The following is a 7,654-nucleotide window of genomic DNA, read 5'->3' as shown; positions in this document are numbered from 1 at the left end:
TCCAACGATGTGTATATAGTTTATATATTCTACTGCATATTCTTCACTTAGGTATAATCTATATATATTTCTTTGGGCTATTTGCGTATACTCTATATATTCCACTATGTAATTAAATAAGAAACTATATATTATGAATATATTCAATTAGGATTATTTACATGAAAATATTTTCGCAATTATAAATATATAAAAACTTCTTCATACAAATGATGACCTGGCATCGCAAGGAAACTCAATTTTATATTTTTGATGATGTAGCGGTGTGAAAATTCAGTTCAAAGTTTTGTTATTATATATATATATAAACTGCAAGCAGTAAAAGTAAAATTAAAGAAATTAAAGCCGTCCCGTATCAAGACATGGGAACACGTGCTCTCCATTTTCCTCTTTAGTTTTCTTATATTGTTTGTATATTCAAAAATTTCATAAAAACTTATATAATTTTTCACTTTTACCCTTTTATCCTTTCCAATATATTTAATGACAATGCATATGTATTTGTCTCCTCCCTTCCAAACTATCTTCCTGAAAATTAATTTCGAATGGAGTATGTTTTACATCATTGTTAATTAAAGGTATTTCTAAAATGCTTACAACCATCTCATCTTATAAATAAACAAACTAAAACTCTTGTACCTTTGTGTTACCTCAAGGAGCCACATGGCATCCAAAGGATTTTTCTTTTTTTTTTACTAAATTTAATTTTAATTAAATCTATTTGACATTATTTAAGAGTAACTGAGTTGGCAGATTGGGATACCTATTCTCCTTTATGATCATGAATATGGGGAAATTCTATAGCACAATTATCAAAATTGATGACTTAATGCAATCAAACACTTTACTAGCATTTTTAGCAGAACTCTCTCAGTATTCATATAATTTACTACCAATATATAATTACATTTAAGCGAATACCAGTTCGTATCAAGACATGGGAACACGTGTTCTCCATTTTCATTTTTAGTTTTCTTATATTGTTTGTGTATTCAAAAATTTCATATACTTTTCACTTTTATCCCTCTTATCCGTTCTAATATATTTGGTTACAATTCTCATATATCTCCATCCCTTCCAAGCATATCTTCTTAAAATTAAGTTCGAAATGGAGTATGTTTCACATCATTGTTAACGAAAGGCATTTCTAAAATACTTGCAACTAACCAATAGTGCCCATTTATCTTAAAACGGTGTATGCCTGTCAAGCAACTCTTAAAATCATTAAATCCCATTTCAAGTATAGCAAATAAAAAAGAATTTAAATAGTACACGTATAGATTTTAAAGGAGTCTGTTATATTTATATCATGTACTTTTTCCTCCTTTTTAGTTATCTCTCTTCTGGCTCCATTTTCATCGTCCAAAATAACTGCATAAATTAGGGCATTCTATCCGTGCCATGCCACGGGTCGGAATAGAATTTTCGTCAATTTTTTGATTTAATAACAATATTATTTATATCAAAAATCATAAATTTCACGATTGGGATAAGTTCATTTTTTAGTAGGTTAATCTTGCTTTAAACTAAATTAATTAGCAAGATGTTTATCCCTTAGTGGGTAAACAACCTCGCTTGAGTCTAGATTGATTGTACCTAATGGACTTCCAAATATCAAATGTGCACAAGGGAATAAATATTTATATACCTAAATATAATAAAAATTTCAAAATGTCAACTTTTTTTAAAAAGGGGTGGGTCTTGTTATCGAAAAGAATTTACTATCGGGAGAGGTTTATCCCTTAGTAGAGGAATGACCTCACTCTTGTCTAAATTGATCGGACCTAATGGACTTCCGAATATCAAGTAGCCGCACCGGTAAAAATATTTATAGACCGGAATTTAATAAAAATAGAAAATATTGAATAAAAAAAGGGGGGCTTAGGGTGGGAAAACCCATCCCACTTGCCCCCTCCTTCATTCGGCAACAACATTTTTAACTATATACATTTTTATTAAAAGGAAGGGGTCTTGTTATTGAAAAGAATTTACGATTGGGAGAGGTTTATCCCTTAATGGAGAAACAACCTCACTAATTGATCGACCTAGTGGACTTTTGAATATCAAGTGGGCGCACCGACAAAAATATTTGTATACCTAAATTTAATAAAAATAGAAAATGTTGAATAAAAAAGGAGGGGCTGAGGGTGGGAAAACCACCCCACTCGCCACCTCCTTCATCCGGCAACAACGGTTTTAATTATATAATATAATATATACATGTCTATATATATATAGTATGTCCTGTTTGTTTCCAAAAACGTTAAATTATAATAATTTTGATGTTGGCCATATTCATTATCTTTTTGGGTAAGGCGGTCGTATTCATTTTCTTACTGCATGGGAATATTAAATGATAATCTTTTCTTCTGAAAATTTTCAATCTACAATCATGCCCTAATATATATTATTTTATATGGCACTCTTTTTTATCAAAATAATATAGAAGATATTCCTTAATTTAATTATAATGTAAATGGAGGCTATATTAAGATTGAGTACATATATGGACAGACTTTCTAAGATACAAGATTTTCTTGAACAATAAAAATATGTCGAGAACGTTTCTTGTTTCTTCTTTCTCTGAATCATTTCAGTTGGTCATCCACTCCGCAGTATGGACAACATATAACAACAATGCTGTTGAATTATTTCCTAGGCCGCCGCGTGCGTCGGTACTTGGGAGGGCGTATCATGGACTCTACGGTAGCCAAACGGAACAACTGAACAGCTCCTTTGGGTTGTAGAATTGAGAAGAGAGAGTGCCTGGTAATCCGACAATCGAGACGATCGTAGGAGCGGGGAACTCCTATAGGGCTCGATGCCTTGCTTGAAACAAAAGGATTCACCAACTCAAATATTAAACGGCTAATTTTATTGAAATACCAAAGGTAAAAGATAAGCATAATGCTTAATTATGTGAAGAGGTGCGTGTGGGTGTCATGCTATAACTAATGGTCCTATTCATAGGCTCCATGGCGTTGAGCTCCAAGGAAGAGTTAATTACCCACATAATTGTTCAAATTATTCTTCACAAATTCATGGCTCCATTAAACTCCAATTTAATCTTTTGATTGCCGGCACCCTTTCATATTCATTCGTCTTCTGGGCATTCTGACTACAATGGAAGAATTCTCCATTTATGAGCTTTTACTAGCTCAATTTTTTAGCTTTCAAGTTCAGCCCCAAGTTTTCTCCATTTCCTCTTCTAGCCCCCCAAGCAATTTAACTTTTCGAATTCAACCCCAAATATATGAGTTGTCGTTGGGCTCGAGCTTCAAAATAATCGGTCTTCAACAATGTGCTGATTTATGTACCAATTCACGGCCTTCTTCTTGATAGCCATATTAAAATGGACCCAAAATAACGGAATTTAATGGACTTGTAACACACCCGTAATTATATTTCCGAATTATACAAATTGATTTCTCAAACGTGTATAATTTAGAATTTACGAAAATATGGTGTGAACAACTGCCTATTGGCAGCGTAATTTATTAGGCCGACCAATGGAGCTGCCTTGTCAAGATCGAACCCCGCCAACTGTCCCAGCGCGTCCCAAACCAACTCCTCGACATACTCTTTTGACTTATCGATCCCAAACAGCTTTCAGCTGGTGACTTTGACAGCCACAAAGCCCTTCCCCACAGTTATCCCCAGCTCCTAGGTTGACTTGGTCACGCCCGAGATGTCCTCAACCACCCGGAACAGCAACCCGGCGGTCCTGCCGAAATTCCTCAATTTCTCAATCTCCTTGTCGGACCCACCTCCCATGATTGCCCCAAGCATGACCCGAGGCCTCGAAAAGGGTCTCGGTCTTGTGCCAGTTGATGAACTCGAGCTCCTTCAGGCCTTCATCGAGCATCCCTTCGGAACTTATATCCGCCTCTTTGCCCGCCATGATGCTTTCAGCTCCAATGAATCTCGCGATTTCCCGGAGTGCTCGGACAGTTTGTGCCGGGCTCTTACTTTTTGTTTCTCCTGCAAAATGCTCAATCGCCAATGCTGAAAGAGCATCACTGGCCAAAATCGCAAATCGCTTTCCTGTAGACCTGTCATTGCAAAAGCTTAGGATTTCTCTAGCTTCCTGTAGACCTGTCATTGCAAAAGCTTAGGAAAGGCCGTTTTAGTTTTCCCAACCACGGTCTTTAGAATCACGATTCAAATAGTAGAATCATACGATTCTACGATTCAAGGGGAGTTATGCGATTCCAATACAATGGGCTGAATTGGAAACTTTAGAATTGCATCTGAATCAGGCCGTGAAACCCGGAATCGGGCCGATTCTGCGATTCCGGATTCGGCCCAGAGTCGGGCGAAGGCCAGGCCTGATTCGGGCCCTCAGGCCGAAGCCCAGCCCATTGCTTGAGGCCGACTGTTTTTTTCCCTCATTTTCCCTTTCTTCTCCGGCGCTCCCCCTTTCTCCCCGACATTTCTGTGTCCTAATCCACTGGACCTCCGACTCTCCAACGGTTCGAGCTTCAGCAATTTCTTCGTCTTCGGCATTTCTTCAGATTCTTCTTGTTCTACCAGTGCCGGGGTCTCTTGTTCGGATGTTTCGACTCCGACGAGCTTGAAGCTCTGCAGATCCAACTTCCGCAGTTCCGAGTTCCGATTCTACGATTCATGAGTCTACAACCCTCGACTGATTCTAGGTAAAATCGTGATTATGAAAACCTTGTTCCCAACGTGCTCGTGATTGTTGTAGCCCAACTCCTAGTAAGAGACGGCCAGAAGCCGGCCTTGAGGCTAGTTGTTCACGGTCCAAGGAGGCCCATGAGCTAGTGGTTGTCGGCTATGGATAGCCGAGAGAATTGAACTAAAGGCCGGAACCTTAGCTCGATGACCACCTTGACCCGAAAGCCAAGGCTAGATGTAGTAGCCGACGGATCGGCGATAGGGTGACCTCGGAAGGTCGATAGGGTTGCTCCAGAGAGTGGTTTAGTGCATTGTATGTAAAGGTGTGGAAAAAATAGATATTGAAGCTGCGATGCAATAAAAGTAAGAATACAAAAGATAAATGTGTTTGGTTGATGTGCCGAAGGGGAGTATTACAATAAAAAAATTTGACTTATATAGGCTAAGCATGAATGCCACTCAAGACAACAAAAATCGGGAAATAAACTACTAACCTAGGTAATTAGCTAACCCTAGAACTATGTGAGAAATAATTCACTTATTCAGAAAATATTATTGATCTAAATAGAGCAACGAAATTTAAATAAAATGGAAATCCACCTACATGTGAACATCCTATGAAACAAGATCCAAGAAATCGTCCATGTACATCCATAACCTCTTTCCTTTGCTGCCCTGTATATTCTCCATCCAACTTGGCATCTTCTAGTCAAACAAAATGGAATGTATCTTTCTCCATTTATCCAATTATGCAATCTTCTATACAAATCGGGTAATGCCATGAATCCTCGAGTAGAGCCTTCCAATTTTAGATAATATTCACATGGTAATTTACTTATGTCAATAAATATTATCTAAATCATATTAGTGTATATTATCCTTAGACCTGAGCTGATATGCTATCTCATGTATGGTTAATTAGGATTTGCTACTGCTAATGTATTTGTGCTTGGCATGAGTATTATGCAGATGGTGGTCCTAGTTAGTTATACTTGGAGATAGGTGTCTGATCAAGACGGAATTCACTAACCTAAGTAAACTGGAAAAAGGTCTTATGGATATGAGTTTTATTCTGGATCAAGAAATCCTCGGCCGGGGTAGATAAACTTGAATAGAAAAGAGTTTCTATTTAAGTGCTACAAATCCGAGAATGAAACCAAAAAATCCATGTGGTGGACTAAAAGGTTTGACATTTACCGTGGCACTAGCTAGACCGGGATCTTGTAGTGAAGGGACTCAGTGCATGGCATATATGGTCATACGTTCATTAGAATGTTTTAAGTATACATTTGTCATTATTTGGATTATCATGATATGCTGCTAAATGTCACTCGTGAACTTTGGGAGCTGAGCGCATTTTTGGAAATTATGCTTTTGGTTATGGAAATAGTTTTCGATAATGTCAAACGAGTTGATATTATAATCTCATTGCCACTTGGTGACGAACCTAGTTAGTCACACACATTGAACGTGTTTAAGCCGAGACAAGAATTAATTCTAATTAAGGAAGTTAATTAGAAATTAATTATCAGATGAGACTTGCAATGTAGTTGCAGGGGTGCTAGCACGTCTCGAAGTCGAATTTAATATCGAGGAAAATCTAATTAAGGGAATATAAGTGTTTCCTTATTTTGAAGTTTTTATAAATAGATTGTCTATACTTGAAAACTTGGGTTAATGACAAAAGTAATCTTTCTTTCTTACTTGGAGGGCAAGTCATTATGAGTCAAAGTGTAAGGACTAATTTGTGATTGATTAATTAATATAGATTAATTGCTAATTGTGATTAGATCTCTAGGATAAATCTAAGAATCTATGTATAGATATGGTGTCTTACGTTTAACCCTAAGTGTGCCGTTTATTCTCAAGATCCAAAAAGTGAGAGAGAGAAGAAGAGGCTCAGCCTAGAAGCCCTAGCTCAACCGTGCCCTTGCTTCGCCAATCGGAGGCCATCCCGGCCTTGGCTTGGTGAACCAATATTTTCCGAGACTACCTTGACGCGGTCTTCTCCTTCGATGGCGATTTTGTTCGAGTTGATGACCTAGATCGGAATGGACAGATCGAGAGGAAGCTATCCTTGGCGGTGATATGTTCGTGTAGACGAGCTAGAGACTGGATAATTGGACAGTTCCATTAATCAATCAAAACAAACCGAATCTGACAAGAGTAAGTACAAAGGTAGTAACTTTACTTGCAAATTCATCATATCTCGTTGTCTATTCATTAGAAGGTGATATACCATGTCGATATATGATCTCGAGTTTTTGTTTAAAATCGAGCATGTGATGAGAATTTGATTTTTCGCGATTTTAAAATTTTCCCTGCACATATGCTCCTTTTTCTAACAGTTTGATTAAAAATTGAAAATATTGTCTTCATTGGATGCATAACTTGGTAAAAGAACTAAAAGTAATTTTGCCATAATCGTGTTTTCCATATGTTAAGCCTATTCATTGGATGCATTGCTTGGTAAAAGAATTAAAAATAATTTTATGATAATTGTGTTTTCCATATGCTAATTCACGATCGTGATTTACACATATAATTTTTAGTTTTTTGTTAAAGATATTAGAATATGAACTCATTAGAATTGTCTTTTAAAATATATCAGTTCAAATATTAATAGAATAAATATGTGAAAATTCTGTACATTGCATGGATAGTATGCTAGTAATTAGCTGATAGGTTGATGACTTGACAAAGAAAGTGACCATCAATTATCAATTATAATATATAAAAGTTCGTAAAAAAAAATGAAAATGCGCCATGTTAGATTTTTCTAATACTATGAGCTCATGATTTGGTGATCATTAGATTGTTCGGCCATAACGATCATAATTAATTATTATATTAAAAAATAAAACAAATTTCTTGATTCTTGAATAAATAATAAATATTTTCTTAAAAGATTAAAAAATCTTCATGGTCACAAATAAATATTAGAAATAATCCGAAAAGAAAATTATTCAGATATGTTAAAACATTTCTCCACTAGAGTAAACTAAATTTTATTAAT

At 36.2% G+C, this 7,654-nt stretch overlaps 1 pseudogene; it reads right to left on the bottom strand.

Moving 5' to 3' along the window:
- Positions 1-2,409: 2,409 nt before the first annotated feature.
- LOC116200321 lies at positions 2,410-4,102 on the bottom strand (annotated as a pseudogene).
- Positions 4,103-7,654: the final 3,552 nt, after the last annotated feature.

Source organism: Punica granatum, chromosome 3, assembly GCF_007655135.1.
Source record: "Punica granatum isolate Tunisia-2019 chromosome 3, ASM765513v2, whole genome shotgun sequence".
NCBI lineage: Eukaryota > Viridiplantae > Streptophyta > Magnoliopsida > Myrtales > Lythraceae > Punica > Punica granatum.
This window is presented reverse-complemented; position numbering and strand designations above follow the sequence as displayed.